This window comes from Ovis canadensis, chromosome 14 (genome assembly GCF_042477335.2).
Source record: "Ovis canadensis isolate MfBH-ARS-UI-01 breed Bighorn chromosome 14, ARS-UI_OviCan_v2, whole genome shotgun sequence".
Classification (NCBI taxonomy): Eukaryota; Metazoa; Chordata; class Mammalia; order Artiodactyla; family Bovidae; genus Ovis; species Ovis canadensis.
In genome coordinates this window covers 63,070,436-63,097,770 of record NC_091258.1, presented here as the reverse complement: position 1 = coordinate 63,097,770, position 27,335 = coordinate 63,070,436, and the positions used below count along the sequence as shown (strand labels likewise).

The following is a 27,335-nucleotide window of genomic DNA, read 5'->3' as shown; positions in this document are numbered from 1 at the left end:
TGTCTTGTCTTCTCATCCTCATCGCCTGGAAACGGATGAGCAAAGGGGGAAAGCTGCCGCCTGGTCCCACACCGATACCTTTCCTGGGGAACGTGTTGCAAGTTCGTACTGATGCCACTTTTCAATCTTTCATGAAGGTGAGTCTGTCTGCTTTCGCACAGCTGGAAGCAACTAATTCTATAGACAGATAGTGTAGAAATTCCTGAATTTTATAACAAAGGCTCTTGGAAACATAACCTTAGATTTCTGGAATTCCAGAATCTTAAACTCCTGGAAACACAGACTCCTAGCACACTGAAACTTAAGACCTTCAGGACTTTGGAATAACAGTACCTTCTTCTTTAAAAAGAAAAATATGTTGCATTGCACTACTTGTTAAAGATTTTTTTTAATGTGGGCCATTTTTAAAGTCATTGTTGAATTTATTATAATATTGATTCTGTTTTTCTGTTTTGGTTTTCTGTCCACAAGGCATGTGGGATCCTAGTTCCCTGAACAGGGATCAAACCCCCACCCCTTGCATTGGAAGGTAAAGTCTTAACCATGGGGCCTCCAGGACAGTGCCTGGAATAAACAGTTACCTTCTATCCTTAGATACAAGAACTCTTGCACTCTGTGGGTCTTCAAACTTTGACTCGGTATCATGAAATCTCAGGATTCTAGAAAGTTAGCACTTCAGAGCGAGACACATGGATCTTGGAATTCCATCTCATCTAGGTCCACCATTTTACAGATGCAGAAACCAAGGCTTGTAGCGGCAATGGGGGATCTCGCCCAGGATCACAGAAGCCAAAATTTCTGTGTCTCTTTATCAGCAGTCTTTCCAAGCCCAGGACTCAATTTTATCTGTTATTCCCATGCTCCTTGAAATCGCCATCTCCTAAAATCCTTGACTGGTTGTCACTTGGTGCTACACTCAGCCTCCTCCTCTTATGTCTTCCTTCACTCAGCTCAAGGAGAAATACGGTCCAGTCTTCACCGTGTACATGGGGCCCCGGCCAGTGGTTATTTTATGTGGACATGAAGCAGTGAAGGAGGCCCTGGTAGACCGAGCAGATGAGTTCAGTGGCCGCGGAGAACTGGCTTCAATAGAGCGAAACTTCCAAGGTCATGGTAGGTAACAGCAACAAAAATAAAAACAAGATGTAATCACAAAGTGTAATGTACTTCTATATCCCCGGTTCTTTGATAAGTGCTCTAAATGAATTACTGCTGTGACTTCTCTGAGAGCTATTCATGTCTTCCTAATTTTGCAAATGAGGAATCTGAGAATGAGAAACATTAGTAGCAACAGTCAGTGGTAGAATCGTTTTACTTTGAACCCAAACCGTCTGACTCTAGAGGATCGTCTGTGTTACTTGTGCTATTATTTTTGATGGACGAGTGGCACTCTTGTAATTCACCAAGCTCTCATAGCCAAGCTTACTGTTTATCCTCCTATATACACACACAGACCCAACCCATAGGTCTCTGCATCCTCCACAGATATCTTTTTAATGTTCCCTACACATCAGTCTCTAATGGCCCTGAGGCAGAATTCCAGAATTCTTTCCTGGAGAATCCCATGGACAGAGGAGCCTGGCAGGCTATGGTCCATAGGATTACAAAGAGTCAGACACAACTGAAGCCACTTAGCATGCACACACATCTCTAACTGCCCACATCATTCAATTCCAAGCAGCCTCACACCATTTTTTGATACTTTCACTCACCCACCTATCCCTATGCCTTTCCTTCCATCCATCCATTTTTCCATTGATCCATACAGCCACCAAAAAAATTCATTAGACTTTCTATACAAATATCAGTATCTTTCCAACAAACTGATCTGTACATCATCTATTAATTAACTTCTCATTTACCCATCTAGTCATCCTCTCATCCATCATTTTTCCTTCCATCATTCATCCACCTATTAATCATTCAGTCACCCACACCTCCTTCCAACCATTTACCCATACATTGCCAACCATCCATCCATTAGCCCTTTACCCATCCAGAAGTCTTTAATCCATCCATTCGTCAGTCATTCCAGTCACAAACACTTCCTTCCATTCAGTGATCTATCAAAATCATTTCATCAAATTTCCAAACATTAATTCACTGATGCATGCACATCTGGAAACTTCTAAATACTGTTTACTATATGGTAACTCCTTTTGTGTGGGTGTATTAGTGTACAGGTATGATCTTCTGTGAACACTTACATGTATGTCTAGAGAATACAAGTAGAACACAGAATATAGAAGTCTCCCCACTCCAACATACTCCATATGACATTCTATCTATGCTTGTATACTAAATTGCTTCAGTCATGTCCAACTCTTTGCAACCCTATGGACTCTAGCCCACCAGGCTCCTCTGTCCATGGGATTCTCCAGGCAAGAATACTGGATGTGTTGCCATGCTCTCCTCTGGGGGACCTTTCTGACCCAGGGACAGAACTCGAATCTCCTGTGTCTCCTGCATTGCACACAGATTCTTTACCACTGGGCCACCAGGGAAGCCCATTCTATCTATAAAGAAAGTGAAAGTGAAGTCACTCAGTCGTGTCCGACTCTTTGCAACCCCATGGACAGTAGCCTGCACCAGGCTCCTCCGTCCATGGGATTTTCTAGGCAAGAGTACTGGAGTGGGTTGCCATTTCCTTCTCTAGGGAATCTTCCTGACCCAGGGATCGAACCCAGGTCTCCCGCATTGTAGACAGACGCTTTACCATCTGAGCCACCAGGGAAGTCCCATTCTATCTATATCTCCCCCCATATTCCTAGGCAACCATCCATTATATGCATTTATCCAGTTCCAGGTCTCTAGCCTGTAAGAAACTCTCCGTAATCTCCCACAGTCATTACTAGCCTGATTTCTTTTCCTTCATCTCAGTCCTGGGCTGTTTTGGGGAGTCCAGTAGGGAGGGAACTTTAGTTTCCCCATTAAGCCTGGAAGGTTGAAAGAGGCATCCCCAGGGGAAAGTTTACAGCTGTCATATCCTGGCACCCTCCCAGTCCAGCACAGAGCTGGGCACAAACAAGAGGTGAGACGGAAGCCTGATCCTGAAATCCTGGCAGGTGTAGCTCTGGCTAACGGAGAACGATGGAGGATTCTCCGACGCTTCTCCCTGACCATTCTTCGGGACTTCGGGATGGGAAAGAGGAGCATTGAGGAGCGGATCCAGGAGGAGGCTGGCTTCCTACTAGTGGAATTACGCAAGACCAAAGGTATGTGTGACCCCAGCCGGGAGGGCTACCAGGGGACTTGGTGGAGGGGGTGGGGGTGAGGAGAGCTCAGTCACGAGAAGATGGGCTTTAGTGGGAGAAAGTTTGGGAGTGGCAAAGGGTGAAGAAGATGAAGGATTTACTGAGATTTCTAGCCAGATTCCATGTTAAAAGTTAACATGAAAGACCCTTAGAGATCCCTTGCCCAGGGACTTGAGTCAGTGGATCTTAAGGAGTTTCTGAGCTCCTCGTATCATGTACAGACTTCGGCAATATGTGAGTTTATGCCTTTTTGTGGCGGTAGGATTAAATTTATCTATCTAACTAGGTATACATTCACACATACACATACAAAAACACATAATTTGGGTAAAAACCATACAATGCAAAAATTTGCCACTCTAACTATTTCTGAGGGCATGAGAGGATGAAATGGTTGCATGGCATCACCAACACAATGGACATGAATGTGGGCCAAGTCCAGGAGATGATGAGGGACAGGAAGGCCTGGTGTGCTGTAGCCCACGGGGTCCCAAAAAGTCGGACATGACTGGCGACTCAACAACAACAAACGGTTCTAAGTGTACAATTCAGTTGTGCTACATATATTTACATTGTTGTGAAAGATTTTTAGAACTTTTTCAACTTGTGAATCTGAAACATTACACCATTTCATTACATTTTTAAAGGGATCCATGATGCACCCAAAAATAAGATCTGGAATGTCTGGGGTCTAATGAAAAAAGACACAGAGGCTGAGAAATACAGAGATGAATAGATTAGATACAGAAACAGAGACAAATTTCTCTACATTAGACTCCTCCCTTGGGCTCCACGGGTGCCAAATGGTCGGCATAAAGACTCTGTATACTCAGGTACCCCTAGAAATTATTTGCAAAGCTAATTGTGATTATATGCATTGCTTTAGGGAAATTTTCCCCACACCCACTGGCCTGACCAGCATCTTGTTTTATAGATGGTGCAGCTGAGGCCAGGGGAAGAATTTTATTTTAAATAGTGCAGATGGAATCATTGGTAGAGAGAGACCGAATCTAGCCATTCTTTTCTATTTTTTCAATGCATCCCTTACCTCCACTTCTTTCTAAAACCTGTGACTCTCCAGGACAGTTAACTTCTTTTTTTTTCTCCTTTTTTTAATATTTGTGGCTGCACTGGTTCTTCATTTCTGTGCAGGCTGTCTCTAGGTGCAGCGAGCTGGCATTACTCTTCGTTGTGGCGAGCAGGCTTCTCATTGCAGAGCACAGGCTTTTGACGAGAGGGCTTCAGTAGCTGCAGCGCGCAGGGTCCGTGGTTGTAGCTCTCAGGGTCCAGCGCACTCAGGCTCAGTAGTTGTGGTACACTGGCTTAGTGGCTCCTGAGCACGTGCAGTCTTCCCAGACCAGGGATCGAACCTGCGTCCCCTGCATTGGCAGGCAGGTTCTTATCCACTGTACCACAAGGGAAGTCCCAGGACAATTAACTTCTAATAACAAAAAATAAGGATTCAGCTCCACCAGCATCTCTCACATGGTTATTACATGTCAGGCACTGTGCTAAGTATTTTACGTGGATAATTAACATTGAATTTTCATGAACCAATGAGGTGGCTATTTTTTTAATCTTCACATATTTTTATGTATTTATTTGGCTGCACCAGGTCTTAGCTGAGGCACACAGGACCTTTAGTGGCAGCATGTGAGATCCAGTTCCCAAACCAGGAATTGAACTCAGGCCCCCTGCAATAGGAGCTTGGAGTCTCAGCCACTGGACCACCAGGGAAGTCCCTCAGGTGCTTATTAAACCAATCTGATGTCACATTCCATGTTCCTACTCATGGCCTCCAACTTCCATTATTCAGGAGCTCGCATCGAACCTACTTTCTTCCTGAGCCGCACTGTCTCCAACGTCATCAGTTCCGTCGTCTTTGGAAGCCGCTTTGACTATGAGGACAAGCAGTTCCTGAAGTTGCTGCAAATGATCAACCAGAGTTTCATAGAAATGAGCACATCCTGGGCCCAGGTGCCCATCAGTCACCTCTATGTCCACCCCCCAACCTCTGTTAACAAGCCCCTGCCTCTTCCTCACTAACTCCTCCCCACAATCTTGGGAGGCAAGAATCAAGATGCCCTGGGTCTCCAAGAAGCAAATGGCCTCATGCAATTCTCAGACCCCGTGCTAGATGCTAAGCCCAGCTATTGGACTCCAGACTCAGCCCAGGCTGGCCTCTGGTGCCCATCCTAACAAACATCCTTTGCTTATTCCCCACAGTTATATGACATGTATTCTGGAATCATGCAATATTTGCCAGGAAGACACAATCGCATCTACTACTTGATAGAGGAGCTCAAGGACTTCATTGCCTCCAGGGTCAAGATCAACGAAGCATCACTTGACCCCCAGAACCCTCGGGACTTCATTGATTGCTTCCTCATCAAGATGCACCAGGTACCTCTTCCTCTGCCCCCAGTCCTTTCCTCTCATCTCCCCAATCCCTAGCACCTACAACTTTAGACTTATCTGTAAACATCTTGATGACAGTATGTCAAGGGCCAAGCATTGTTTCACCAGGTTGATTTTTATTTATAGATGAGATATAGAAACTGTTAAGGTATAAACTCTTACACTCTTAAACTTTGAAGCTAAGACTTCTAAGAACATGGAAACTTAAACTTGTACACCTTTCTAATCCGATACACCAGAGACTTACAAATACAGAAAAGTAGAATGCATTTTTAGAGTCTTAGAATTTGCCGAGCTGAAATATTTAAAGTCTAAACTTTGGAGTTTAAACTTCAAAATTAAAAGTTTAATGTCTTCCCAGCTTCAAATGCAGGGGTGTGGTTTCTACCCCTGGTTGGGGAACTGAGATTCCATATGCCATGTGGTGCGGCTAAGAAATCAATTTTCACCTTTTTCTAAAGTGTACATGGAACCTTCTCCAGGATATATCACATCCTGGGCCATAAATCTAGCCTTGGTAAATTCAAAAAAATTGAAATCATTCCAAGAATCTTTTCTGAACACAATGCAATAAGATTAGATCTCAATTACAGGAGAAAAATTATTAAAAGTTCCAACATATGGAGGCTGAACAATATGCTGCTGAATAACCAACAAATCACAGAAGAAATCAAAATATGCATAGAAATGAATGTAAATGAAAACACAACAACCCAAAACCTACGGGACACTGTAAAAGCAGTGCTAAGGAGAAGGTTCATAGCAATACAGGCTTACCTCAAGAAACAAGAAAAAAGTTAAATAAATAACCTAACTCTATACCTAAAGCAACTAGAAAAGGAAGAAATGAAGAACCCCAGGTTAGTAGAAGGAAATAAATCACAAAAATTAGGGCAAAAATAAATGCAAAAGAAACAAAAGAGACCATAGCAAAAATCAACAAAGCCAAAAGCTGGTTCTTTGAGAAGTTAAATAAAATTGACAAACCATTAGCCAGACTCATCAAGAAACAAAGGGAGAAAAATCAAATCAACAAAATTAGAAATGCAAATGGAGACATCACAACAGACAACACAGAAATCCAAAGATCACAAGAGATGACTATCAGCAATTATGTCAATAAAATGGACAACTTGGAAGAAATGGACAAATTCTTAGAAAAGTACAACTTTCCAAAACTGAACCAGGAAGAAATGGAAAACCATAACAGACCCATCACAAGCATAGAAATTGAAACTGTAATCAGAAATCTTCCAGCAAACAAAAGCCCAGGACCAGATGGCTTCACAGCTGAATTCTACCAAAAATTTAGAGAAGAGCTAACACCTATCCCACTCAAACTCTTTCAGAAAATTGCAGAGGAAGGTAAACTTCCAAACTCATTCTATGAGGCCACCATCACCCTAATACCAAAACCTGACAAAGATGCCACAGGAAAAGAAAACTACAGGCCAATATCACTAATGAACATAGATGCAAAAATCCTTAACAAAATTCTAGCAAACAGAATCCAACAACATATTAAAAAGATCATACATCATGACCAAGTGGGCTTTATCCCAGGGATGCAAGGATTCTTCAATATCCACAAATCAATGTAATACACCACATTAACAAATTGAAAAATAAAAACCATATGATTATCTCAATAGATGCAGAGAAAGCCTTTGACAAAATTCAACATCCATTTATGATAAAAACCCTCCAGAAAGCAGGAATAGAAGGAACATACCTCAACATAATAAGAGCTATGTATGACAAACCCACAGCAAACACTATCCTCAATGGTGAAAACATTTTTTTCAAAAATTTTTTAAAGTTTAAACTTTTAGAGATATAGCAGTTTAGAAGCTTAGTAACTCTGCATCATGGATTCTTAGGATTTTATAAACTTACAAATTTCTATTTTTCTACTGTAGAACCTCTGTACTCAGCAGGGTTTTTTTTTTTTAACAGATATTTGATTGAAATTTGACCTTTATTTATTTTTTATTCATTGGTTTGGCTGCGTTGGGTCTTAGTTGCAGCATGTGCACGAGAGCTCAGTAGCTCCAAGGCACGTGGGATCTTACTTCCCTGACCAGGGGTCGAACCTGCAACCCCTGAATTGCAAGGCAGATTCCTCACCACTGGACCACTAGCGAAGTCCTTCAGCAGTCTGAAATCATGTACCCTAATGTCTTAGAACTTTCAGATCTGATAAGGCAGTCTCCACTTCCCTCTCCCTCATTCTCCCCATTGTTCACTACACCCCAACTATCCTGGCAGCTACACTGGCCTCCTCTTTTTCGTTCCTCACCAGACACACCTCTGCCTCAGGACCTTTGCTCTGACTGTTTCCTCTCCCAGATACTCACCTGGTTCACCCATCTGTTGTGTTTTCACAAAGCCCTACCTTATACACAGGGAGAAAACGAGATGAAGGCAGAAGATGGTGAGTCTATTTATCATCTCTCTCATTTTCAGGATAAAAACAACCCCCACACAGAATTCAACCTCAAGAATTTGGTCCTGACAACCCTCAACCTCTTTTTCGCTGGCACTGAGACAGTGAGCTCTACACTCCGCTATGGATTGCTGCTCATGATGAAGCATCCTGAGGTGGAAGGTGAGCGTCCAACCTGAGCCTTACCTGGCAGACCTCACTCCCCACAGGAAAGAAGACATCATCCTGAAACTGTAGAATCCCACAGCTTTCAACTCCTCATACTTTAGAACCTCAGGATGTGGGATCTCAGGATCTCCGGCTTGGAAAGTCATTTAATTTCATCTTCTGCTTGGTGCCTGTCATGGTTTCTTATCCAATATTTTGGCCACCTGATGCAAAGACCCTGATGCTGGCAAAGACAAAAGGCAAAAGGAGAAGGGGGCGGCAGAGGATGAGACGGTTATAGATGGCATCAGTGACACGATGGACACGAATCTGAGCAAACTCTGGGAGACGGTGAAGGACAGGGAAGCCTGGCGTGTTATAGTCCATGAGGTGGCAAAGAGTCAGACACGACTTAGTGACTGAATTACAACAACAAAATAGACTCTTATGTGGTGAGTTATGAGAAACTTAGTAGCTTAAAGCCACAATAATCTATCATCTTACAGTTCTGGACTTCAGAAGTTCAGATAGGCTTTCACTGGGTCAAACCAGGGTTGATCTGACTCCTTGCCTTTTCCAACCTCTAGAGCTGTATTTCTTGCATTCCTGGGCTCCATTTCCAAAGCCAGCAGCATTTCATCTTCAAATCTCTTTGTATCCATTGTCACATCTCCTTCTCTAACTCTGACCTTTCTGCCTCCTTCTTATACAAACACTTGTGGTTACTTTTAGAGCCAATAGGGATTATTCAGAATAATCTCCCCATCTCAAAACCCTTAAGTTAATTATATCTGCAAAGTGTCCTTGGTCATGTAAGATAACATACCCAGGTTCCAGGGATTAGGAGGTAGTATTTTTGATGGCCATTATTTGGCCAACTATAGTGGCAGAATCAAACAGAATCCATTGCCAGTAAACTGTAATCTGGTCTGGTTAGGTAACTCCAGTAATGAGAAACTCATTTATTCACCAAAGGAAAAATCCCAGTTTTGGCCCCTCTCCTTTCTAATGTGGCTTCCCCAGTGAATCAGCGGTAAAGAATCTGCCTGCAATGCAGGAGATGCAAGTTCGATCCCTGAGTCAGGAAGATCCCCTGGAGGAGGGGATGGCAACCCACCCTAGTATTCTTGCCTGGAGAATCCCACGGACGGAGGAGCCTGGCAGACTATATATAGTCCACAGGGTCACAAAGAGTTGGACACAACTGAGGACCTGAGCACACCTTCTAATGTAATTCAAAACAAACTAACAGATTTCTCTTGTTACAGACAATGGGAGAGACTAACATTTCCATTCAGACTCATCTAGTTTCTCCTTCATTGTCTGAGTTGTCTTTTACTAATCTAAATCATCTAATATCTAATGGACACCTCAGTTACTTGCATACTGCATTACATGGGCAGTTCACAACTCCAAGGGCTTTATGCATTGTTGTTGTTGTTGTTCAGTCACCAAGTCGCATCTGACTCTTTGCAACCCAGGGACTGCAGCACACCAGGTTTCTCTGTCCTTCAGTATCTCCAGATATGTCTTTCCAGAGTTTGCTCAACTCACCATTGAGTCAGTGATGCAATCCAACCATCTCATCCTCTGTTGCCCCCTTCTCCTCCTGCCTTCAATCTTTCCCAGCATCAGGGTCTTTTCCAAGGAATCGGCTCTTTGCATCAGGTGGCCAAAGTATCAGAGCTTCAGCTTTAGCATCAGTTCTTCCAGTGAATATGCAGGGTTGGTCTCCTTTAGGAATGACTGGTTTGATCTTCTTGCTGTCCAAGGGACTCTCAAGAGTCTTCAGCACCACAATTCAAAAGCATCAATTCTTTGGCACTAAGCCTTCTTTATGGTCCAAGTCTCACATCCGTATGTGACTACTGGAAAGAATGTTTATTAGCCCCACCAATGTGTCAGGAGTTAAGAATAAAGAGACAGTCCAAACACATATGGAGCTGAAGACACAAACCTATGACCCAATCCTGGCCTCCAGAAACACCTCCTGCATCTTTGTCTGCTGTGTGTTCTTGTTTTTTCCAGCCAAGATCCACGAAGAGATTGACCAGGTGATTGGACCACACCGGATCCCAAGTGTCGATGACCGGGCCAAGATGCCCTACACAGATGCTGTGATCCATGAGATCCAGAGACTCACAGATATCGTGCCCATGGGCGTCCCCCATAATGTCATCCGGGACACTCATTTCCGAGGCTACCTTCTGCCCAAGGTGGAGCTGCACCTCTGTTCTCATCCCTCCCTCCACTGTACCCTACTGTACCCGACTCCTTCTGGGTCCCTACCATTCTCCATACCCCAAAACTGATTTCTCCTAACTGAGCCCATCTTCACCCCAGGGCACCGATGTCTTTCCTCTTCTTGGCTCCGTCCTCAAAGACCCCAAGTACTTCCGCTACCCAGATGCCTTCTATCCACAACACTTCCTGGACGAGCAGGGCCACTTCAAGAAGAATGAAGCCTTTGTGCCTTTTTCCTCTGGTAGGTGTCTATGGTCTGAGTCCCCCCCATCCCCACCAGCTCTGCAGAAACATGCTAGATATGTCCCCCAATCATTGGTCTGTATTTGACATTCAGGTTTGAATGGGAAGCTGGGTGGTATTTCATAGACTCACACAATACTAGAATTCCAGAATGACGGAATATCAGGACCATGGACTCTGATAATTAGAAAAGTAATTGCACTAAATAGAGGCCAGCATATTTTTTCTAAGGGCCAAAATATAGAATATTTTAGGTTTTGCTGGTCTTTGTCTGAACTATGCAGTCTACACCATTGTACTGTGAATGCACCCATAGACATTCATAAACAGTGATGCTGATACTGAGTCATGTCTGACTCTTTGCAACCCCATGAGCTGTTGCCCACCAGGCTCATCTGTCTGTGGGGTTTTCCAGGCCAGAATACTGGAGTGGGTTGCCGTTTCCTCCTCCAGGCGATCTTTCCGTCCCAGGGATTGAACCCATGTTGCCTGGGCGCAGGCAGGTTCTTTACCTGCTGAGCCATCCTGGGGAATTCCCTGGTGATCCAGCTGTTAGGACTCCAAGCTTCCACAGCATGGGGCCAGGTTCAATCCCTGGTGGGGGATGTAAGATCCTGAAAGCTGCATGGCATGGCCAAAAAACAATAAAAAGAAAAAAGCATGTCTGTGATGGATGCAAAATTTAAAAAAAAAACTATGCACATTAACACTTGAATTTTAATTTTCACATGTCAAAAAATATTATTTTTCTCCTGATTTTTTAACCACTTAAAAATGTTAAAAGATTCTTATTTTGCAGACAGTATAAAACAGGCAGCAGGAAAGATTTACCCAATAAACAGCAGCTTGGTTAACTCATAATACAGTATCTTTGAAAAATCGTATTTTAAGTTTAAGCTATACTGAACCCGGTGTCAGTGCACACTCCACCACTTAAAACACCATCAGTGGGGCCATGAATGAGTTACTTCAGCTCCCTGTCTGTAAAATGGAGATAAATCTCTCCAAAGCATTGGAAGAGTGATTGACAAACCGCAAGCACTATTTTTTTTATTTGTATTGGAGTATAGTTGATTTACAAGGTAGTGTTAGTATTTGCTGTACAGCAAAGTGAATCAGTTACACATATATACATATTCTCTTCTTATTTTTTTGTAGATCAAGCACTATTTAAGTGTGAGCTTTTGTTTTCCCTCACCAGTGTCTGGCACCTTGTAGGCACTTCCTAAACCTTTAAAAGAACCAGAAATGAAAAGACTTTAAATGCATGGATCCTTTACAACCATTCTGTCTTAGAATCTGTTGGAATTCGCGCCATCAGAGAAATAGCTTCCACGTGTTGAGCCCCCTATACGTGGAAGATCCTAGCGGAGCATTAACTGTAGAAACTCACTGCATCTTTACAACCCTAAAAAGTGGGTATTATCATGACCCCAGAGATGCAGAGGAGGCAGCTGAGGCTGAGCGGTGGTGAGACCGGAATCCTCTCCATGCTTCCGTTAACCCGCGCGGGTCTGCCTCTCCTCACTATTCCCCCCGCCCCCTTTCTCCCCTCTGTGCCCACAGGAAAGCGCATCTGCCTGGGCGAGGCCATGGCCCGCATGGAACTCTTCCTCTACTTCACCTCGATCCTTCAGAACTTCTCCCTACGTTCTCTGGTGCCACCTGCTGACATCGACATCACGCCCAAGGTCTCAGGCTTTGGCAACATCCCTCCGACCTACGAGCTCTGCTTCATGGTCCGCTGAGCGCCCCCTATTGGAGGTGGAAGGAGCCGTCGGAGAACAGAGCTCTGCCCAAGTGTCCCGGCGCACCAAACCTCTTCATTCCCCTTCAGTTCTCCCAACAATTCTAAGAGAAGGCACTATTACACTGTCACGGGACACAGGTCAGCAGGGGTCACCCCAAAATATGGAGCTGTATATCTTCTACATCCAGCAGAAAAGCAACGCCCTGGCCAAGACTTTGGCAAAAGCTTGTAGATTTTAAGTTCATTTGTTCACCTCCACCTAGGTTTCTATCTGTACCAAATTCTTATTGTAGACCTCCATGTCTTTATGCTGTTCCGTTGACCTTTCCCCAGTAATGACCGAAGGTAGATAATGAAGAATAAACATAATAAAATTTTTAAATGGTGTGGTGCATTAGAAAAGCAAAGTAGGGATTTCCCTGGTAGTCCAATGGCTAAGACTCTGAGCTCCCAGTGCAGGGGAGCTGGGTTCAATCTCTGATCAGGAAACTAAATCCCACAAGCTACAACTAAGAGCTTGCATGCCGCAACTAAGACCCGGTGCAGCCAAATAAATAATTTCTCAAAAAAAAAAAGGGAGAAAAGAAAAAAGAATTCCAGAATTGGAATTTTAAATCGGCGGCATGGGTGGTTTCACAAGGCCATAAGGAGCAAGCTGTTCAGGTATCTGGGGAGGGAATGTTCCTGGCAGAACAATTAAAAAGGGGAGAGCCTTAAGGCAAAAGACTGGGTGTGTGCTCATGAACCCACAAAGCAGACAGGTATGGCTGGAGTAGAGGAGGAAGGGAGAGCAGAGGAGTGAGCGAAATGAGGGCAAAGGGTTAAAAGGCCAGATTATGTGGGGCCTTGGTGAGGACCTGAGTGCAATGGAGGCCTTTGGGAAGGTTGGAGAACATAGGATGACATGTACTGACATGTTTTAAATGGCTTGTGCTAGCTGTTATTCAATGAATAAACTGAGGGAGGGAGTAAGGACCAGAGCAAGGACCAACTAGGAAGCTATGACAAGCAGCAACATTGACTCAGACACAGTAGAACCAGCGGAGGGTGGGGAGAAGATGACAGGTTTGGAGTTTGTTATGATGCACCAGACTGCAGGGGCTTCCCAGGTGGCTCAGTGATAAAGAATCCACCTGCCAACGCAGGAGACACAGGAGACGCAGATTCGATCCCTGGGTCGGGAAGATCCCCTCGAGGAGGAAATGGCAACCCACCCCAGTGTTCTTGCCCGGAGAATCTCATGGACAGAGGAGCCTGGGGGGCTATAGTCCATGGGGTCACAAAGAGTCAGACACGACTGAGAGACTAAACGAAAGCATGAGAGTGTGTTTGCTACTGTATTGAAGGTGGGGCATGACAGAAAGAGGGGGTTCGAGTATCACTCTAGGGATAACAGCTCATCCTTTACAACTTCCTTCTCACCATGACCATCCCCCCCCCGCCCCCCGCCACCGCCAGAGACTCCCAAGGCCCCTAACAGCCAAGGTTCCTATTTGTAATCAACATCAAATGTCATTGGCTCTTTTAGGTAGAAAAGTCTGCTGGCTACTGGAAGATGATTGGTTTGCTCACAAAATCTATGTGAATTCTGGAAAGCCAGGCTAAGAATATGAGTAGCAAAAAAACCCAGCTGGGTCAGGAGAACATTACCCAACGGAATGGCCAGCATCATCTGGCGAGGGGCTGCTGCTGCCACTGCCACCCACCCAGGCCCAGGCACGGAACTGCCTTGGAACTCTTGACCCATTGAAACCACTGTGGACAACTTCCTAATTGTGTCTGTGTTTCTGTGTCACTTCCTCCAGCAAGAGTCAAAGTTCCCAGCAGGATGATCCAGTTAGCCAAGCCATAGGCAGGAGGTGGCAAGGTAGAATTCATGGTACCCATTCAGCTGCTGTGGCGGAAGGCAAAGACTTTCCCCGGATAAAAAGGCATCCAATAGGGGGTTTTCTCAAAACTAGAAGAGAGTTTTGAGACAGGGTAAAGGCTTCCCAGGTGGTACTAGTGGTAAAGAACCCATCTGCCAATGCAGGAGACGAAAGAGACACAAGTTCGATTCCTGGGTCAGGAAGATCCCCTGGAGGAGGGCATGACAACCCACTCCAGTATTCTTGCCTGGGAAATGCCATGGACAGAGGAGCCTGGAGGGCTACAGTCCATGGGGTTGCAAAGAGTCAGACATGACTGAAGCGACTTAGCACGCATGCACACACACATGACAAAGAACAAACGCCATGATGGACAGGAGGTAACCTGAGTCCTCTGGGAAAACTGAGGTTTAGACACACGACTGAAGTGACTTAGCAGCAGCAGCATCATTTTATTGGAGGGCAATGTGTGTGAAAGACCAAAGAGGAAGAAAGTAGACGGGTCAGGAAAAGTCTTCAGACCAGGGTGTAGGTCTGACATCCATGAAAGGAAAGATGGGAGGAGGAAGAGCTGGGCAGTAAGAGACTAAAGCCACCAGTTACCGGAAGGGTAACTTCACTTCACCTTGCTGCGAGACGAGGTGGATCCTGAAGGTGCTGCAGCCAGAGGCAGGCAGCTCACTGCACTCCTTGCAGCTAAATGCCAAGTTCTTTCTTGAAGGGGCATCTTAATGGCTCATCTCCATGACCGCCACAGACACAGACACACAAACACACATCATTAAAGCTTTGGTCCATCTTTGATGAACATAGAACTTCAGAGCTACATATACCCTTATAAGCGTACAGGCCAATGGTCATCAAACATTTTTAGTTGCGAAAATTCTTGCTCAAGTTATCTTATGTACAAGTTTAATACATGAAGCAGGGCAGAAACTGCTGGACTTTCTCTGGGAAGAACTCAAGACCCTCAAGAGAGGCTTCATTTATTGATGAGGAGAGTCAAATTGGAAACTTCCTAGAAATTCCAAGGGCTAGTCATTCAATGTTCAACACACGTCCCTATTCTAAATAGGGCCCTGTAGAAGGACCTGATTACATAATGATGATGAGGTTACATTCACTCAGTGACCACACAGGGCTCACAGTTCAGCGAGACAGACTGACTTATTTCGGGGCAATAACAGCCAGAATGGCCAGGACTCGGATGAAAGGACAGGATAGTGTCAAAGGTTATGATGTAAGAAGAGAAGCCCAAGGGTTTGGGGTGACACCAGGTAGTATGAATAAGGTTTGAGAGGGGACGTCCCTGGCAATCCAGTAGTTAGATCATGCTTCCAACACAGGGGAAGAGGGTTCCATCCCTGGTCAGGGAACTAAGATCCCATATGCCAAACGGTATCAGTTCAGTTCAGTCATGAATGGCAAACCACTTCAGTATTCTTGTCTTGCCTTGAGAACCCCATGTACAGCATGAAAAGGCCAAGTGGTATGGCTAAAATTTAAAAAAAAAAAAAAAGAAGATTGGAGAGTTGATGTATCTTTTTATTTCCTTGGAGTAAATTCCTCTCAGAAATTAGGTAAATCAACTGTCTTTATATGTCACTGACAGGAAGAACCAATCAGCATATATGAGTCAGAGCAAACATTTTCTTTGCTTTTTTTTTGTGTGTGTGGTCTGAGAAGTCTTGTGTTTTTTTTCTTCTCTTTTCTAAAATTTATTTTTGGTTGTGCTGGGTCTTCAATGCTGTGTGTGGGCTTTTTCTAGTTGTGGTGAGCAGGAGCCACTCTACATTGAGGGGCATGGGCTTCTTGCTGCAGTGGCCTGTTTCATCCCAGGGCACAGCCTCTAGGCACACAGGCTTCAGCAGCTGCAGCGTGTGGGCTCAGTAGCTCCAGCTTGAGGGTGCTAGGGCTTGGGCTCAGTAGTTATGGCACATGGGCTTAATTGCCCTGTGGCCTGTGAAATCTTTCCAGACCAGGGATGGAAACTTCATCCCCTACAGGCAGATTCTTATCCACTGTACCACTTCAGGGAAGTCCTGAAAGGTTTTGCTGAGATATTCACGGGTCATAAATATCCACCCACTTAAAGTGTACAATTGAATGTTCTTTGATACATTCATAGATAGATGCAATCATCATCACAGTCGATTTTAGAACATTTTCGTCACCTCAACAATAAGGAACTCCCTGCTGGTCCAGTGGTTAATACTCTTTGCTTCAACTGCAGGGGGCACAGTTTCGATCCCTAGTCAGGAAACTTAAGATCCCACATGCCTGCCTCACAATGTGGCAAAATAATAATAAACTTCATACCTCCTAGATGTCACTCCCCTATTCTGTCACCCCACTCCCCATCCTAAGCAACAATTAACCTACTTTCTATCTCTACAGGTTCTCTGTTCTTGACTTTCATGTAAATGGAATCATACAATCATGTGATCATTTGTGTGACTGGCTTCTTTTGCCAAGCATAATGTTTTCAAGTTTCCTGCTAGTGATAGTATGGAACAGTACTTTATTCCTTTTCATGGCTGAATAAAATTCAATTGTGCGGATATACCATATTTTTGTCATCCATTTTTCTGTTAATGGACGGATTAACTTGCTAAGCCTGGTAGCTTCCTAGTGTAAACAGAGTTGGTCACTTAGCTGTGTCCAACTCTTTGTGACCCCATGGACTGTAGCCCACCTGGCTCCTCTGTTCATGGAATTCTCCAGGGAAGAATAGTGGAGCAGGTGGCCATTTCCTTCTTCAGGGGATCTTCCTGACTCAGGGCTTGAACCCAGGTCTCCTGCATTGCAGGCAGATTCTTTACTGTCTGAGCCACCAGGGAAGCCCAAGGAAACAGTGGAAAAGCTTCCTAGGTAACAAGTCAAAGTATCACAAACTGGGTGGCTTAAAAAAGAAACCCAGAAACTTTGGCCATGGCTCACAACTTGAAGTAACCTCCACTGGCCTTCAAACACTCTGGGGGCTCACCTTCCTGCTGCCGGACTTCCTGGTTGGGGAGTTTGGGGTTTGGAACCCCTTGGTCCTTGGTAAGCATCTCTACAATTGTAATTATCCTCCTGTCTGTGGGTTGCTCACCTGGGGATATAGGTCTTGACTATGCTAATTTCTGCCTCTCCTACCCACCTCATTGAGGTTCCTTCTTTATACTTGTAGCTGAAGACCTTTTCTGCTAGTCTTCAGGCCTTTCTTATCCATTGTTGCTCTGTAAACAGTTGTAATTTGGGTGTGTCTGTAGAAGAAGGTATGCTCAGGGTCTTCCTGCTCTGCCATCCTGGCCCCTTCAGCAGGTGTTCTGTCAACAGTTGCTTAATATATGAACCATTTGTCCAAATTTTCTCTCCATTTCCCAGTCCTACACCGAACAGTCTCTCAAGAGCACAGCTCTTTTTTAAAATACTCTCTCCAAGGCAAGTTACTCATTCAACCACTTTCAAAGAGTCTCAGGATCAGAATTAGAGTCAATACCTCTTGTATCTCAACACCATTTTGACATCCTTGAGCACAGACATAACAGGTGTTTTTTTAAGTTGTGTCTGCTAAACTCCAAAATTAGGGTCATGCTAGTGTTGTTCTCCATCAATTGCCTTTTCTCTTGAGTATGGTTATATTTTCCTGTATCTTCATATGCCTAGTAATTTTGGATTTTATCCTGAATGTTGCAAGTGATACATTGTAGAGACTCTGGGTTTCGTGGTGTTCTGCTGAATATTGATTTGTTTCATTTTCAGGGAGCAGTTACCTTGACTGAGTTCAAATGTTCAGCACTGAAATCTTATTTCAGTTCTTTTAGTCTTAGCTGATACCACTTGGAATTTTCCAGCACATAAATAGTTCAAAAAGCAGTCAGAAATTTGGACAGTGTTTATACATAGAATTTGGGGCTCCCCCTCTCTGTCTCTCTCCTCTTTCAATATTTTGCTATCACTACCATCAGATGTTATAATTACCCTAAACTCTGTTCCTTGGTCCTTCAAGTCAGAAAAATTCCAATGTTTCTGTCTGGGTTTTATCTGCCTTCATGGCACCTTCCAGGGCACTTGCTTTCAGGCCCATATGTGTGTGTGTGTATATACACACACAAAACACGAAATTATCTTCCTCTGGCCCCCTTCAGTATCTGCCTGCTTCATTCACGATCCAGAAATTTCAGGGATTGGGTTTTTTTAATGTGTTGTTATTTTCAGGATGCCTGACCCTATGTGTGTGCCCAGTTACTCAGTCATGCCCAGCTCTCTGCGACCCCATGGACTGCAGCCCGCCAGGCTCCTCTGTCCATGGAATTCTCCAGGCATGAATACTGGAGTGGGTTGCCATTTCCTTCTCCAGAGTCTCTTCCCCACCCAGGCATTAAAGCCATCTCTCTTGTGTCGCCTGCATTGGCAGGTAGGTTATTTACCACTAGCGTCACCTGGGAAGCCCTGTTTGACCCCACAGAAGCTATTCAACCATTACCAGAATCAGAAACTCCTCAGAGCACTTCCAAAGCATGACCACTCAATCCCCTTGTAAATTTTTTCTTTTTTCGAGTCTGCCTCCTTCATCCCTGTTGTCATCTGGCAAACTTTTCCCTTCTCTCTCCTCTAAGAACTGCCATTCGTCTGGGAAGGAGGCATTTCAGTGGCCACAGGTGTGAGCGGTCCAAACAAACCAAAAAAACCTTGACTTTCTTCGACCTTCTCTTTCACTGCATTCCAACCAACACTCCTATTCAACCCACCCTAATTCCTGTCATCACTGAAATCTGAAACACAAACATTTCACTCCCTGACCAAAGCCTCTTATTCTCCAGGCTCACTTACCATTTCACTGCCCATGACTTGGATGGTAACACTGGTTGACCAAGTCTTTGGTTAATATTCCAAAGAATGCAAACTTGATAGAATGGTAAGTATCCTTCCTATTAAGATACCTTTTAAACATAGTTTTTTAACATTTTTTTCAACCTTAGGGGAAGTTTTTTTAAAATGACAGGCTATCAGGGGCAGTTTTTTGATCATTCATAAAGAAAAAAAGGTAAGATTTGGCAGTCTAGAGTGGTGGTGAAGAGTATGAAATTTAGAATCACACAAAACCATATCCAGACTCTATCTTTATTGGCGATAAAACCCAAAGCAACTCACTTCCAACTCTTTGGGTCTTATTTAGCTCATTTGCAAAATGGGAATGACAAAACCAACACCGACTCATTAAAAATTTCACACATTAAGATGATAAGTTCAATGAATGATATCATTATCACAGTTCTAGCATTTAACATTTAAAACAAGAAGTCTCACTTAAGCTTCTTTTGGGGGAACTCCCTGGCGGTCCAGTGCTTAGGATTCCGTGCTTTCACTGCCGAGGGTGCAGGTTCAATCCCTGGTCAGGGAACTAAAATCCCATAGGCCACACAGAGCGGCCCCCAAAAAGAAGAAAAAACAAAACAAGACTCTCATTTGGAGCTCATTAGGAGCGGTGGTTTCTCAATCCTGTGACTGTCCCAAGTGCCGCTGAACTGTTTGCTTTAAAGGGTTCATGTTATGTTCAGCACATTTCACTTCAACTTTAAAAAAAGATTCCCTTGTGGGCATGAGCCAAGTTTTTCCTAAGAGTTTTGGGTCAGGCTAGCAGGTAGAGGATGGAAAGTTGATGGATACGGTTGGGAGAAAGAGCAAGAGGGGTGTTGCTGTGAAATACATCTGTTTTGCTCCATCTATCTCACACGTCCAAGACCCAGCTTGGACCACCCTACTCTTGCTTGGACCACCTGGCTCTCCTCCCTTATTGTGAACTCATCCCACAAGACCCAGTTTAAATGACACCTCCTCTGCCAAGCCTTCCCAATCCTCAACCCTAAGTGGCAATTTAGTACTAAAATTACTAACTAATCCTAATGGCATCATTGAGGACTTTAATTTATCCAGGTCTGCTCTCCCACTAGTCTAAGAAATCCCTAAGCACAGGGACTATGCCATGGTTCAACATTCCAAAGTTGAGCTCGTTTTTCTCTTGCCTCAGACCTGTTCTTGACCTGTCTCCCCAAACCAATAAATAACACTACCATCTCTCCCCCACACTAGACTCTTCCCTCAGCATCACCCCAGTACAAAAACACAGAATCAAGGAAGAAATGGTTCTTCCTTCTGTATCTTTCTGATCCCATTCCCCTCTCTCCATCCTCATAGTCCTATCCTCTCTCACCTGGCTGCCTGTATGAGTCACCTCCTCATCTCTTGGCTTGTAGTCTCATCTCCAAACATTTGAAAAATCTTTCTAAAACACAAATCTGACCATTTTGTTCCTCTGCTTAAGCCTTCTGTGACACCCTGTAGCTTCAGGACAGAGTCCCAACTTCCCACCCCTGCACCCCATCCCCAGATTCAACTCCTGCTCATGGCTCCAGACTCATCAGTGAACACAGCCCCGGATCTCTGTGCTCTTAACAGCTCTCATCCACACTCCATAGGCCTCTGGCCTTTATACAAGCTGACTCTGCCAGCAACTCTCCCTCCCCACTCTCCCTATCCTCCCATTGAAAACTCCCTACTGAGGCCTCTAGTGGCTAACCCAGAACCTACAAGGTTGAATCAAGTGCCATTTCTGGACAGACACCTCTGCCTCCTTCATCCCAGCCCCGACCCCTCTGCCTGTGTCTCCATCTTGACTCCTCTGCCTATGTACCCCCATCTTGACCTTGACCCTTCTGCCTGTGCCCCCCATCTTGACCTTGACCCCTCTGCCTGAGCCCCCCTGTCGTGGCCTTGACCCCTCTAGCTGTTCCTCCTCCGCCCAGCACTATCCATTCTGGGCTGTCATTGTCTGGCGACTGATCTGTCTCCCCCTCTGGAGAAAAAGCTCCATGAAGGCAGGTCCCAGGGCTGTCTCGGCCACCCCTGTGCCCTGAGCATCAGCCAGCATAGGCTGGCATGAAGCAGTGGCTTCTGTGAACACTGGTCAAATGCCATTATTAAAAGGCTAATTAGGAGCCTGGGGATAATACCGTGGGAAGGTGAATTTCCTGAGAAGCTGATCCAATGGGAGTAACTTACCTCAGAATGATCTCAGGACACACACCTGTCCTATGGAGGCTTTTTCTACCCAATATGATCCTTAAAAACTGAAGGAAGTAATATCCTGAAAAATAAGGGAATTGTTTGTTTGTTTTTTAAGAAGAGAAATGGAACTGGGCCAGGGCTCTTGGAATCCAAACACAGAGAAGCACAACCAGAGCTGACATTCCCATGTTTGCAACGTGGCTCATATACTTACATACACCAGAATACACACACACACACAAATCCATACACTCATGTATGGTCATGAGTTCTACAAGCACAGATGTGCACACACAGTCACACATCAAGCTGGACCCAGAGACACACACGCAAATATCCCCTATCAGACATATCCCAAAGCAGGCACTCATGTTACCCACAGACAGATGCAGAGACCGGCGTGCATTCAGCCATACTGGCAACAGACACGTGCACACCCCGTCATGCACTCACACACATAAACACGTATGGATACTCACTTATGCACAAACAGACACTCCACAAAGATGCATAAAGTCATACATCAATTTGGACACACTGAAACATACATGCACACACATGCACAGACACCTCAAGCATGCACCCAGAAGTACACACACAGTCAGATGTATAAATAAGGAGACATCAGAAAAGCTTCATAGAACATTCTACAATATATCTGACCAGTCCTCATTTAAATTACCAAGGGCATCAAAAACAAAGAAACCAGAAATGTCTGAGAAACTTACAACCAAAAAGAGCTGAAGGAGACATGACAATCAAATGTAATGTGGTATGCTAGAGGAGAAAAGGGGCATTAGGTAAAGGAAAGAAATCTGAATAAAGCATGGACTTTAATAATAATAATGTATTGGCTTATACTTTTAATACAAAACATACTAACCAGACTTCCCAGGTGGCTCAGTGGTAAAGAATCCGCCCGCAATGCAGGAGATCCCTGGGTTAGGAAGATCCTCTGGAGAAGGAAATGGCAACCCACTCCAGTACTCTGGCCTGGGAAATCCAATGGACAGAGGAGCCTGGAGGGCTACATTCCATGGGGTCACAAAAAGAGGTGGACATGACTTAGCAACTCAACAGCAACAACCATACTAATCATACACATGTAAAATATTCAATAATTGGAGAAACCGTGTATTGGGGGAAGGTGTAACATGGGAATGCTCAATTTTTCTGTGATATAAAATTCTTTTAAATAGTCTTTTTAAAAAAACTTTTTTCAGTGCTTTTTATCTTTTTATATAATACAAAACTTTACCAACCACTCAATACTTTTGGAGAAGACAATGGCACCCCACTCTAGTACTCTTGCCTGGAAAATCCCATGGGTGGAGGAGCCTGGTAGGCTGCAGTCCATGGGGTCGCTGCGAGTCGGACACGACTGAGCGACTTCACTTTCACTTTTCACTTTCATGCACTGGAGAAGGAAATGGCAACCCACTCCAGCGTTCTTGCTTGGAGGATCCCAGGGGCGGGAGTTGGGTGCCATCTATGGGGTCGCACAGAGTCAGACACAACTGAAGCGACTTAGCAGCAGCAGCAGCAGCAATACTTTTACCAAAAGAGGATGGAAATGGCCTGGCCTTGACTTACAGAATTCTTTCCATTGTAGTACAGTGGACCTAATTAACCTCACCTTCCATCTAGACTGAGGATCCCAACTGCCTGCATCTCAGAGGTACAAAATAAAAGTCTACTAATTCAACTAAAAGATATGTCTCTAAATAAATAAATAAGGAGAAAAATGACTGAGGCATCTAGGAAAACCCACTGGACAAAATGACACAAATATAAACAGATCCAGAAGCACACAAGAGAGTTGAAGGGCAGGCTGACCTGCACGGGAGGAGAAAGAGCAAGACACAGAAAGTCAGAAACGGGGGGAGAAAGACAAAGCACAACGCTGGGCAAAGCGGGCCTGTCCAGAGGGTCTGATCCTGACCCACTCTTCCTCAGAGACTGCCTAACCATCATCCCTCCCGGAGGTGCCTAAGAGATCCACTTCCTAGCACAGCTCCAGGAGGTACAGTTTTCCTTTCTTTGTTTTTAAGAAGAGACGTCTTTATCTTACTTTTTTGGTGGTGCTGGGTCTCAGCTGCTGCGCAGGCTTTCTCTAGTGGCACGGGCCACTCTTCGCGGCAGTGCGCGGGCTTCTCATTATGGCGGCTTCTCTTGCCGCAGAGCGCGGGCTCTGGGCACGCGGGCTTCCGTAGCTGTGGCTCTCAGGCTCGAGAGCGCAGGCTCAGTAGTTGGTGCGCCAGCTTGGTTGCCCTGCAGCAGGTGGGACCGTCTTAGACCCCAGGGATCGAACCTGTGTCTCCTGCACTGGCAGGCGGATTCTTTACCACTGAGCCACCAGGGACGTCCAGGGAATACAGTTCTGCTGTCTGGAGGAAGAAGTGGGGAGGGAGGTTCCCCAAAAAACTTTCTCTGTCTCCTTTTCCAAAGGAAAAACTTTCGAGACTTTGTGCCAGAGAATGTAAAATACAGAGAAATGCTTCAGTTCAGTTCAGTTCGGTCGCTCAGTCGTGTCCGACTCTTTGCGACCCCACGAATCGCAGCACGCCAGAGGAATGCTTAGAGAACCTCTTATCTGTGGCCTTCATTCCATGGATTAATGGTAAGAACGAATAATATTGACTGTTTACTGCCATGCAGCTCAAATGCTTTAACCTACTGATTCTTTACCAAAAGAGGCTAACAGGTGGGTACCATCATTGGCCCCATAAGGTCCAGAAAGGTGAAGTTATCTGTTCAAGGTGACACAACCACAGAAGGGGATTCCAATCTATGTCTTCATCTTGCTCTTAACCACTGTTCCATCATCCTGAAAGGGACACTGAGACCCAGCAAGGAGAAAGGATTTTCCTGGGTTCACCACTAGCTACTCTTTAAACTGTTGTTGTTGTTAACTTTTTTCATTTTTTAAAAATATATTATACAAAACTTTACCAACCACTCAATATTTTACCAAAAGAGGATGGAAATGGCCTGGCCTCACCTTACAGACTTTTTTTCCATTGTAGTACAATGGAACTAATTAACCTCACTTTTCATCTGGACTGACGATCCCAACTGTCTGCATCTCAGATATACAAAAATATAAGTATATTAATTGATTATGGGCTACTACTTAGAAGCCCATATTCAGGCCACCACAGGCTAGCACATGTCCTGCTTGCATCCAGGAGATACAACACATGATGATGGACAGTAACCTCTTGCTCCATGTTCCAGGGCCAACATCAAAGTCAAATTCACTTGACCTCACTGTCCCCCAAGTGCTTCTCCTCCCCACCCAGCTCGCAGCAGCCTGTTGAACACAGTGAGTGCCCTCGCTGGTACCAATCTCATTGAAAAACAAATTCCCCAAATTTCTACCTCCCTTCTTGTCATGGAAATAGGGGGAAGAGGCGGACGCAGGCGTGGGGCCAGCCCAGGTGCAGCTGGTGATCAAGATTAGGGAGACTGATACCTGCCAAGCCGGAGCTAATCCTCTTGTCCTCCTCTTCACCCTCCAAAACCAACAAACAACTTTCATCTCTCTGCTTTGTTCTCTGCCCTTTGTCCCCTCCCCGAAGGACTCAGAGCTCAGCAGCCTAGAATGACCTAGCAAGATGCCAGCGCCAGGAGTACCAGCCTCACCCACCTGTTCGTGTCCAAGGTTAGAGGTGGCACCTGAGCAGGGTTGTCCAACTTTCAGAGCCTGTCCGGGGTCCATCTGGGGCCCCCTCTCAGGCCCACAGAGGATCCATCTCAGCACCCACGGGATGTTCATATCAGAACCCACTGGGACCAACCTCTGGATCTCTATGGTGCCACCCTTATGCTGTCCTGAAGGCAGCCCCAAGAGCTACCTGTGCCTACCCTCAGAGCCCTCTTGATACCATAAGTGGCTATATTACTGTTTTCCTGGCATCAGATTCAATGTCAACTTTAATCCTAGTGTCTACCTGGGGGCAGGCTCAGTGCCAACAGGATACCCTGCCTGCCCAGGGCTACCTAATGCCAAAAGCAGAACCTAATGTAATCCCTGTGTCCAAGGCTGATGCCAGTGTCAGCACTCACCTGCCTCCAACCTTGACTCTCACGTGGCCTCCAGGGTGGGCTAGGCCAGTCCATGGAAGGAGAACCAGGAGAGAGCTCCAGTTCCAGCTCCCTCACCTACTCCCTGTATGACCTCCAGCAAGTCGCTTTATAGAGTCCAGGCTTCTCAACTGCCAAGTGAAGGCAATAATGAACCAGCCCTGCTGTTATGGGGAGTCAGTAAGATCATGAGGATGTGGACGTAATCTTCAGTTAGTACTGTGATGGGGTTAAGAGTCATTATGAAGGAAAAATGTCAGTGAAGGGAGGACATGGGACCACTCCTCTTTTCTCTTCCCCTACTTTCAGAATCCCAGGATTTCTCTCTGTTCCTGACACTGGAGTTTACCCAAATCTCTCCTGACACAGTCTCCTCTGCCTGCTAACAGAAGCCCTGACACAGCAGGAATCACCTCTAAAGGGGACTTTACACACCCTCCAGTACAACCTTCTTTTCCAAACACTCCCTTTGCACTGGTGCGTGTATGCCAAGTCCCTTCAGTCGTGTCCAACTCTGTATGACCCTATGCACTGTAGCCCTCCAGGCTCCTCTGTCCATGGGATTCTCCAATCAAGAATACTGGAGTGGGTTGCCATGCCCTCCAGGGAGTCGAATCTGTGTCTCTTACATCTCCTGCATTGGCAGGCGGGTTCTTTACCACTGGCACCTTCTGGGAAGTGGGGAAACCCAATTCCAGAAAGAGGAAATAAGTGCCAAGCAGGAGACAGAGGGGTCACCTGCGTGCCTCTTGCCCACTCTCTCTCTCCTGTCCTCATTATACTCACATGTAAAATGTGAAACATTAGCAATAATAGAAACAATATAGTCAACATAGTGGACTTCCCTAAGGATCTGGGTAGGGAACCAGTGGGATGCTGTGTGAATTCTAACCCTTGAAACATTTTGGATATTTTTTGGTATCAGATTGATGGTTATTACTACTTCTCAAGCCCTTCTCAGTTCCTCTACCGGTTGAGACTGTGAGTTACTATTCTCCAGTTCTGTGGAAAGTTCCACAGATGAACAGCTCTGGTCTTCCACCTCTTGCCCAACCACAGATGGTCAGTTCTATGACCCCCACTGTAACCTCGCTTTGAGGTTCCGATGAAGCTTTTGGACATCGAGAGTGAGCAACATGTCCAAAATAAAAGCAAGTCAACATCTGGGATCAGATGCTGAGTCCAGACCCAGCTGGACTCTGCTCTCAGGAACCCCACACCCACAGCAGGGGTCCTTTCTCACCTCAAGACCCTCGAATCCATTCCCTGGAATTCCCGCCGCCACCATGAGACCCTTCAACCTACATCCCTCCTCACCAAAAGACCCCCAAATCCACAGCCACACATCCTGTCCATTCTAATACCCTTACATCCAGATCTGTGATTTTCACTTTCCCAGGACCTCCAAATCCACAACTTTGAGGGTCCCTTCTCACTCTGAGGGGCTTCCCTGGTGGCTCAGAGGCTAAAACATCTGCCTCCAATGCGGGAGACCCAGGTTCAATCCCTGGGTTGGGAAGATCCCCTGGAGAAGGAAATGGTAACCCACTCCAGTGTTCTTGCCTGGAGAATCCCAGGGACAGAGAAGCCTGGTAGACGAGTCCACAGGGTCGTAAAGAGTCGAACACGACTGAACAACTTCATCTTCACCTTCTCACTCTGAGATCCCAAGTCCAAAGCTCAGGGGCTCCCCAAAATCTTCAGTTCTGGAACGTATCTACTGTCTCCTCCTAAGTCCACAGCCCTACGGCAGTCTCTCCCCACAGACCACAAATTCCACCATGGGGCCCTCTCCTTGTTAACCTGACCTGAGGCTCCTGCCCTCC

General features: G+C 45.3%; 2 long non-coding RNA genes across 4 annotated transcripts; both read right to left on the bottom strand.

Moving 5' to 3' along the window:
- Positions 1–369: 369 nt before the first annotated feature.
- On the bottom strand, positions 370–4,764 carry LOC138418883 (uncharacterized). The gene is made up of 2 exons (XR_011248761.1): positions 4,303–4,764; positions 370–1,099 (listed from the first exon to the last, which is right to left on the bottom strand). It is a non-coding gene; the product is annotated as an uncharacterized lncRNA (long non-coding RNA).
- A 58-nt stretch (positions 4,765–4,822) lies between these two features.
- On the bottom strand, positions 4,823–27,298 carry LOC138418882 (uncharacterized). Of its 3 annotated transcripts, none has more exons than XR_011248760.1 (6): positions 27,160–27,298; positions 22,307–22,450; positions 21,418–21,502; positions 11,265–11,373; positions 8,305–8,509; positions 4,823–5,180 (listed from the first exon to the last, which is right to left on the bottom strand). It is a non-coding gene; the product is annotated as an uncharacterized lncRNA (long non-coding RNA). The 3 variants fall into 3 exon arrangements; XR_011248758.1 differs by lacking the exon at positions 27,160–27,298 and adding an exon at positions 25,492–25,823; XR_011248759.1 differs by lacking the exon at positions 27,160–27,298 and adding an exon at positions 23,495–23,810.
- Positions 27,299–27,335: the final 37 nt, after the last annotated feature.